We start from the raw sequence: 7,326 nt of genomic DNA on the forward strand, positions 1-7,326 counted from the left end.
CATGTTGTGGATTGGGATATAGGCTATGAGGGCGCTTTACAGTATGAATATCTGGTAAAAATGCAGAGTTCTTGCCATTCAGGGCATCTATAGGAATGTAAGTCTTTTTGCCAGGACTATAAGCAAACGACGAACCTTGTGTCTTTGATTTCGACAGCCCGTTTCTATGGTGACGCTCCTCCCTAGCTACGTCATTGGAACCAAGATTTTTGTCAACACTGTCGTCATAGGCAACGTCAGACTGAGCTGAAGGACGATTGAGAACTTCGTTGATCATTTTGGCATCAGAAACAACGTACTCAGTAGTAGTGTAGAGGCTGGAAAATCGGTGATTGACATCGCTGTCAGACTTGAAGCAGCACGCATAGGGACACTCCATATGGGGTATGGAGAAGAAGGTCCCATTAAAAAGCATTTGATGAACATTACAATCTGAAAGGGTGAATAGGAAGAATATATTTGGTCATCGTGCCAAATTATATAAACAATTTTATCGGGGTTATCAGTGATAGGAGGTAACATTTCAAAGCCTACAATGCCGAGGAATGGACGGGATTTCAAAGTAAGAATAATATTTCTAGTCCGAGGTGAGTATTTGAGTATTCGTGGTTCCGACTCCCCTTAGTTACCGTTGCTATGTCCCACGCAAGTTTGACAAATTATCTCGAATATATCAGAATTTAAAACTCTAACCTCAAACAATTGATTATGAATTGTTTTGATAGTTTACTTTCCTGCTAAAAGAATAGAATAATCCTCGTAGTAGTTTGCGGGACAAGATTTTAACTTCACTGAGAAAACTGCTGCAATGATGATTGGTTTGCTATTGTTTGGGTCAGAACTATGGATTTATTGTATTCAATCGTAATCTTGTTCCAATGCCTACAGGAAAAGGTCCGGGGAAACTGGAACAGATTTTCAGTTGGCTAGGGAGTACATTCCGGAGTTTCAACGCTTGTCACGTGGCCGAAATGGGCACATGTGGTTGCCTAGCTACCTCGTGAATAATTAATGAGTACTTGAAGGGTAGGGTGTTTCTAAGGCGCGTGATAGAAACCTCTCGAATAGTACGACCAATGAAATAATTCTATTTTGGTTATATAACAGATGGGTGTTTCCAATGAATAGTACGACCAATGAAACAATTCTATTTTGGTTATATAACAGATGGGTGTTTCCAATGAATAGTACGACCAATGAAACAATTCTATTTTGGTTATATAACAGATGGGTGTTTCCAATGAATAGCACGACCAATGAAATATTCTATTTTGGTTATATAACAGATGGGTGTTTCCAATGAATAGTACGACCAATGAAATAATTCTATTTTGGTTATATAACAGATGGGTGTTTCCAATGAATAGTACGACCAATGAAACAAATCTATTTTGGTTATATAACAGATGAGTGTTTCCAATGAATAGTACGACCAATGAAACAATTCTATTTTGGTTATATAACAGATGGGTGTTTCTAATGAATAGCACGACCAATGAAATATTCTATTTTGGTTATATAACAGATGGGTGTTTCCAATGAATAGTACGACCAATGAAATAATTCTATTTTGGTTATATAACAGATGGGTGTTTCCAATGAATAGTACGACCAATGAAACAAATCTATTTTGGTTATATAACAGATGAGTGTTTCCAATGAATAGTACGACCAATGAAACAATTCTATTTTGGTTATATAACAGATGGGTGTTTCTAATGAATAGGACGACCAATGAAATAATTCTATTTTGGTTATATAACAGATGGGTGTTTCCAATGAATAGTACGACCAATGAAACAATTCTATTTTGGTTATATAACAGATGGGTGTTTCTAATGAATAGGACGACCAATGAAATAATTCTATTTTGGTTATATAACAGATGGGTGTTTCCAATGAATAGTACGACCAATGAAACAATTCTATTTTGGTTATATAACAGACGAGTGTTTCAAGTGCCTAAATCTTTCTAGAATATTTTTTTGGACAAAATCGTACACAATATTTATAAAATTGTATATAAATGGCGAAAATCATTACTTCTGGAAAAATTTACGATTTCACCAGATGAAGTTGAAAAAATTGATTGCTTCAAGTTTTTTCTTGTAGCTTTGTCATTCTTAGTTTTCTGAGTCAGCACGTTTTTCTGATTTGTTTTTAAGTGTGTCACCTTGTAAAATAAACTACAATAGACAAGATGGTCAATACCAAATCATCTTACTTGCTTATTGTCATCGATTCTAAGTTATCGATTTGGAAACCTAGATGTTTCCACGTGAATCTTCAAGAAAATGTTGAATGAAACGGGACGAAGTTCAACTCGTGATTGAACACATTATCCCATTCATAAAACAACAATACATCCTTCCTTCCGAAGTTATGAAAAGAAGAGATTGCTCGATTGTCACTTAGAAAATAAAAGGCGCGAACCGAAGTTTGTTCCTTGACGCACGCGCGGAATTCAGTTCGAATATTGCATTCCACAAAACTCATAAAAGTATCCTCTTTGGACATAAATAAGACTCTACTTATGAATGCACAAGCTATTCAACTTACCTGTAGACATCTTTAATCCCCGTTTTGTTTTGTCAGGAAAATTTGTTCAAATAGAGTGAAGTAACTGCAGTTTATGTAAAACCTACGAGATGTACAGTACTGGAGTCGATGAGAATCAGCTACCATTCCCTGTTGAAGACAAAATAATAATGGCTTGGGCAAGTAGCAAGTAACTGCCTTTTATTTCTAGCCACTCGTAGTTTGATTCCTTTTAACTTACCGCCAAAGATTTTACGTCTGACGTAAGAACATGCACAAAACAAAGTATCAAAGAAAACAAGAAACGAAAAATTCGTAGCTCGGCGATACCTTTTTACTTAGATATGTTAACTGGATCTTCATAGGGTACATTTTCATTATTTGAAAATGTACCTATGTTTCCTACGAAAAATGTTTCCTACGAAAAATATCTGAAAAATATCATAAGTTTTAATTCATGAATTTGCATGCATTAAAACTTATGATATTTTTCAGATATTTTTCGTAGGACACGTGGCATGTCATTATGTAACGGGTCTCGTAAAGCCTAATGAAAAATATTCTTATTTCTTTCTGTATTTAAGATTAAGTCGAGCGAGAGCCTCTCGCTTTCTCAATAATCAACAATGTTCCCTCTACAAAGAAAACAACAACAAACAAACAAAGTTAGGATTTTTTTAGCTAGTCAGGTAGTCATGTAAGGCTGAATGAATCTTCGTTGACACATTTTTTGCTGTATTTCAAAAAACCTTTTTCTTTTCCCCCAGTGCATCTCTAAAACTTATGCCAGATCATTGCATATGTTTTTCATGGCACCAGGCTGCATGCACGTGGCCTGTCATTATATAACAAAGTTGTTAAAAATATAGGGGAGAACCTTGATTTGGTATTCACACCGCCCTATCAGTAAGGCACGATATTCCCTCCCCCCCCCCCCCCCCCCCTCCCCGCCTCTCATTGCACCACCACGAGTACTACCCCAAGAGACTGATCCACTATATGGTTAGCTAAAAAAGGGTGGGTCAGTGTTGCTCACAAACCCTAACTTAAACGTATTCATTTAGAGTTTTCTTACAGGTCAAAATAGACAACGGTATCAAAAAGGGCGTTCGGTGCGGTCTGAATTGGTGCATACAGCGAACGACCTAACAAAAACTCTAAATGTTGCATTTTCTGCTCAAGGTCTCTCTGTCGACCTTGTTTTTTCTTTTTTCCCCTGCCCGGCCCTTTCCCCATTTTTACTGGATCCCCCTCTCCCCCTCACATCTTTATTTACTGCCACCTCAATTCCTAACATCATCACTTTTATCAGTTTAGTTGGTGTTCAGGAGACTTTGTTTCAACTGAATAACATTGGTCATTTATTCGTACAGATGGCTCGTTTTCTAAGTATTGCAATACATTCATGGTTCTGCCTCCCCTTAGTTACCGTTGCTATGTCTCACAAGCTTAACAAATTAGCTAGAATATCTCATAATTTAAAACACGGATCGCGGAAAATTGACTATAGATTGTTTCATTTGTATACTGTCCTGTGAAAATAAAAGACAAATGCCTCGAAATCTTTGTAGTACTTTTTGAAGCAGATATTGTGAAGTCGTTTGTGGGGCCGCAAAACGTTAACTCCACTAGGACTAAAACTGCTGTAGCAGTGATTGGTTCGCTATTGACCTAGTCGGAACCATGAATAGAAGTAGAAGCACAAGTTGATTATGTAACTGGGGAAAGAGCTCACATGTAACAGCACGTGTAAGGAACCCACACAATATCACTAATAAAAAAACTAAAAACGACTGATTGTCTTAATTTTCAGTGAATTGTCGAAAATATTGGGCTGGATTGAGATGACGTCATTAAGGTTACCTTGGCGACCAGCGTGTTTCAGTTCGCCCCTTTTTGCTTCCCATGTAAACAACTGCTGCAGCAGCGTAGCTAGGGGGCACGAGTGGGGGGGGGGGGGGGGGGGAGAGACGTCCCCCCCCATATTTTTAAACAACTTTTTTGAACTAACAAAAAAAAAAAAAAAAAAAAACAATAACAAAACAAAACAAAACAAAACAAAAACATATTAAATCAAAAACGAAAGAGGAAAATAAATTATTGCAACCAAGGAAAGTGCGCTGTATAAATCAGTTTATACGAATACGAATTTGTTTCTTTTTTGTTTGCGCGTTTATTCGTTTATTTGCTTTATGGAGGGAGGAGTTTTTTTTTTTTGAGGTCAGTGCCCCCCACCCCCCCCCAGCTCCTAGGTCCTCGCTACGCCCCTGAAATGCTGCAATTTCCTTACGAAGAGCAAAGAAACGCAGTTTTTTAGGTATTGTATGCAATAAAAAAGATTTTATACGTGTACTTGGTACTTTTTAGTATAATGATAATAATAATGATGGTGATGATGAAGAAGATGATGATGATAATAATAATACACTTTATTTAAGCAGGGTAACTAGAATTACAAGAGTAGTTTTCATCTACTAGGCCCTAAATATATAAAACAGAAATAAGTAAATAGACAAATATAATAAGAAGCTAAAAGAACAAAGTGGTTTTCAAAAACCCGTGAAATACACCTTAGCGTATTACACTTTAATGCACTTTATTGTCCGCATTTTCTTTTGATTTTCGTTTGTGTTTTCGGTGTATTACATTTTATTACACCTTATTCATTACACTTTGTTTCACGGGTTTTTGAAAACCACTATAGTTAAAAAAAATATATATGCACACATAGCAGTACGGTTCCTTGTTAGTGTTTTTTTCTGTGACCATTGTCCTGATGCCCCGTCAACACTTGTAGGCCCTTGGCCCCCCTGCGAAGCATGGGCCATCGATGGTCCTGCCTCCACGTAGTGCCTCTGGTTTTTGCAGAACGCGGCGGGTCTACACGAGACCACCCACAGGTAGCCCAAGCTTGGTTTCTGTGGTGTCCTGTTATAAGGAAATGTATGGAGATTCATCAAAACTTTCAATAAAATCATTGAAACGTGAAATAAAGCTTCGAAATTTTACCCGATCATTGAGAAATAGCACTTCTTTCGCTCTGCGTGGTTATTTTTTGAATTTAGCCCGTTTTAAGGATTTTATTTCTTACTGGTGGGGAAAAAAATCCTTAAAACGGGCTAAATTCAAAAAATAACCACGCAGAGCGGAAGAAGTGCTATTTCTCAAAGATCGGGTAAAATTTCGAGGCTTTATTTCACGTTTCAATGATTTTATTGAAATTTTTGATGATTCCCCATACATTTCCTTATAACAGGACACCACAGAAACCAAGCTTGGGCTACCTGTGGACCACCCCGATAAAAAAAAACCGACCCAACAAGCTGTTTGGTTCTATAGGTTGGTATAGGGCTAATAGCCCTATATCTTAAAACAGAGATGTTACAGAATCGTCAATGAGACAGAGATGTTACAGAATCATCGATGGGTGGGTAGCGAGGGGTGTTCATCACGACGGTTTATAGTATGGCGCGACACGGTGAAATCCAACCCGTCCACTCTTATCTAGGCCCTCACCGCAGCCATTCTTAGTGGGGAGTGAGCGTTGCGTGACGACACTGACGAATTTGAAAACGATACCATAGTCGAAAACGCTCTTCAAAGTGTAAAAATTTAAAAGCGCTGTCTATCAAAAGAAAAACAACTTTATGCTTATGTTTTTGTCATAGTGAAAACACAGGTAGCCCAAGCTTGGTTTCTGTGGTGTCCTGTTATAAGGAAATGTATGGGGAATCATCAAAAATTTCAATAAAATCATCAAAACGTGAAATAAAGCCTCGAAATTTTACCCTGTCATTGAGAAATAGCACTTCTTTCGCTCTGCGTGGTTATTTTTTGAATTTAGCCCGTCCTAAGGATTTTTTCCCCCACCAGTAAGAAATAAGAGAAGGTTGGAAACTCGAGGCCCAACGGCGAGCCATCACGAGTCTTTGAAACCTCGTACGTCTTCGAATTTTCTTTCCAGCGCCAAATTTTAGTCATGACCCTTCTCTCACATCCCTATAGAACCGAGAAAGTCGCATTAGAGATTAGTCTTCGCGTCTTTAAGTCATGAAATTTGCCTGTATTCACATATTACCTCGTTCGTTCTGACCCGTACTTGGAGCTCACTGTACACCAGTTCAACGGATTTCTTTCGGCAACCGACCCGAGGTCACGCCGGAAGTCTTCGTATCGTAAATGCAGATTCGATTTGGATATCGTCTTTCTTCGAAATTATGGTGAGTGTATTTTTCAACGGCCTAAGATACAAAAGTATTTAACTTATAATTTCGAAAATTATGGTGAGTGTATTTTTTAACAGCCTAAGATACAAAAGTATTTAACTTATAATTTCGAAGAAAGACGATATCCAAATCGAATCTGCATTTACGATACGAAGACTTCCGGCGTGACCTCGGGTCGGTTGCCGAAAGAAATCCGTTGAACTGGTGTACAGTGAGCTCCAAGTACGGGTCAGAACGAGCGAGGTAATATGTGAATACAGGCAAATTTCATGACTTAAAGACGCGAAGACTAATCTCTAATGCGACTTTCTCGGTTCTATAGGGATGTGAGAGAAGGGTCATGACTAAAATTTGGCGCTGGAAAGAAAATTCGAAGACGTACGAGGTTTCAAAGACTCGTGATGGCTCGCCGTTGGGCCTCGAGTTTCCAACCTTCTCTTATTTCTTACTGGTGGGGGAAAAAATCCTTAGAACGGGCTAAATTCAAAAAATAACCACGCAGAGCGAAAGAAGTGCTATTTCTCAATGACAGGGTAAAATTTCGAGGCTTTATTTCACGTTT

The sequence above is a fragment of the Actinia tenebrosa genome, unplaced genomic scaffold (assembly GCF_029948245.1).
Source record: "Actinia tenebrosa isolate PJP-AT-01 unplaced genomic scaffold, QUT_ActTen_1.0 PGA_scaffold2__45_contigs__length_23673736, whole genome shotgun sequence".
Lineage (NCBI taxonomy): Eukaryota > Metazoa > Cnidaria > Anthozoa > Actiniaria > Actiniidae > Actinia > Actinia tenebrosa.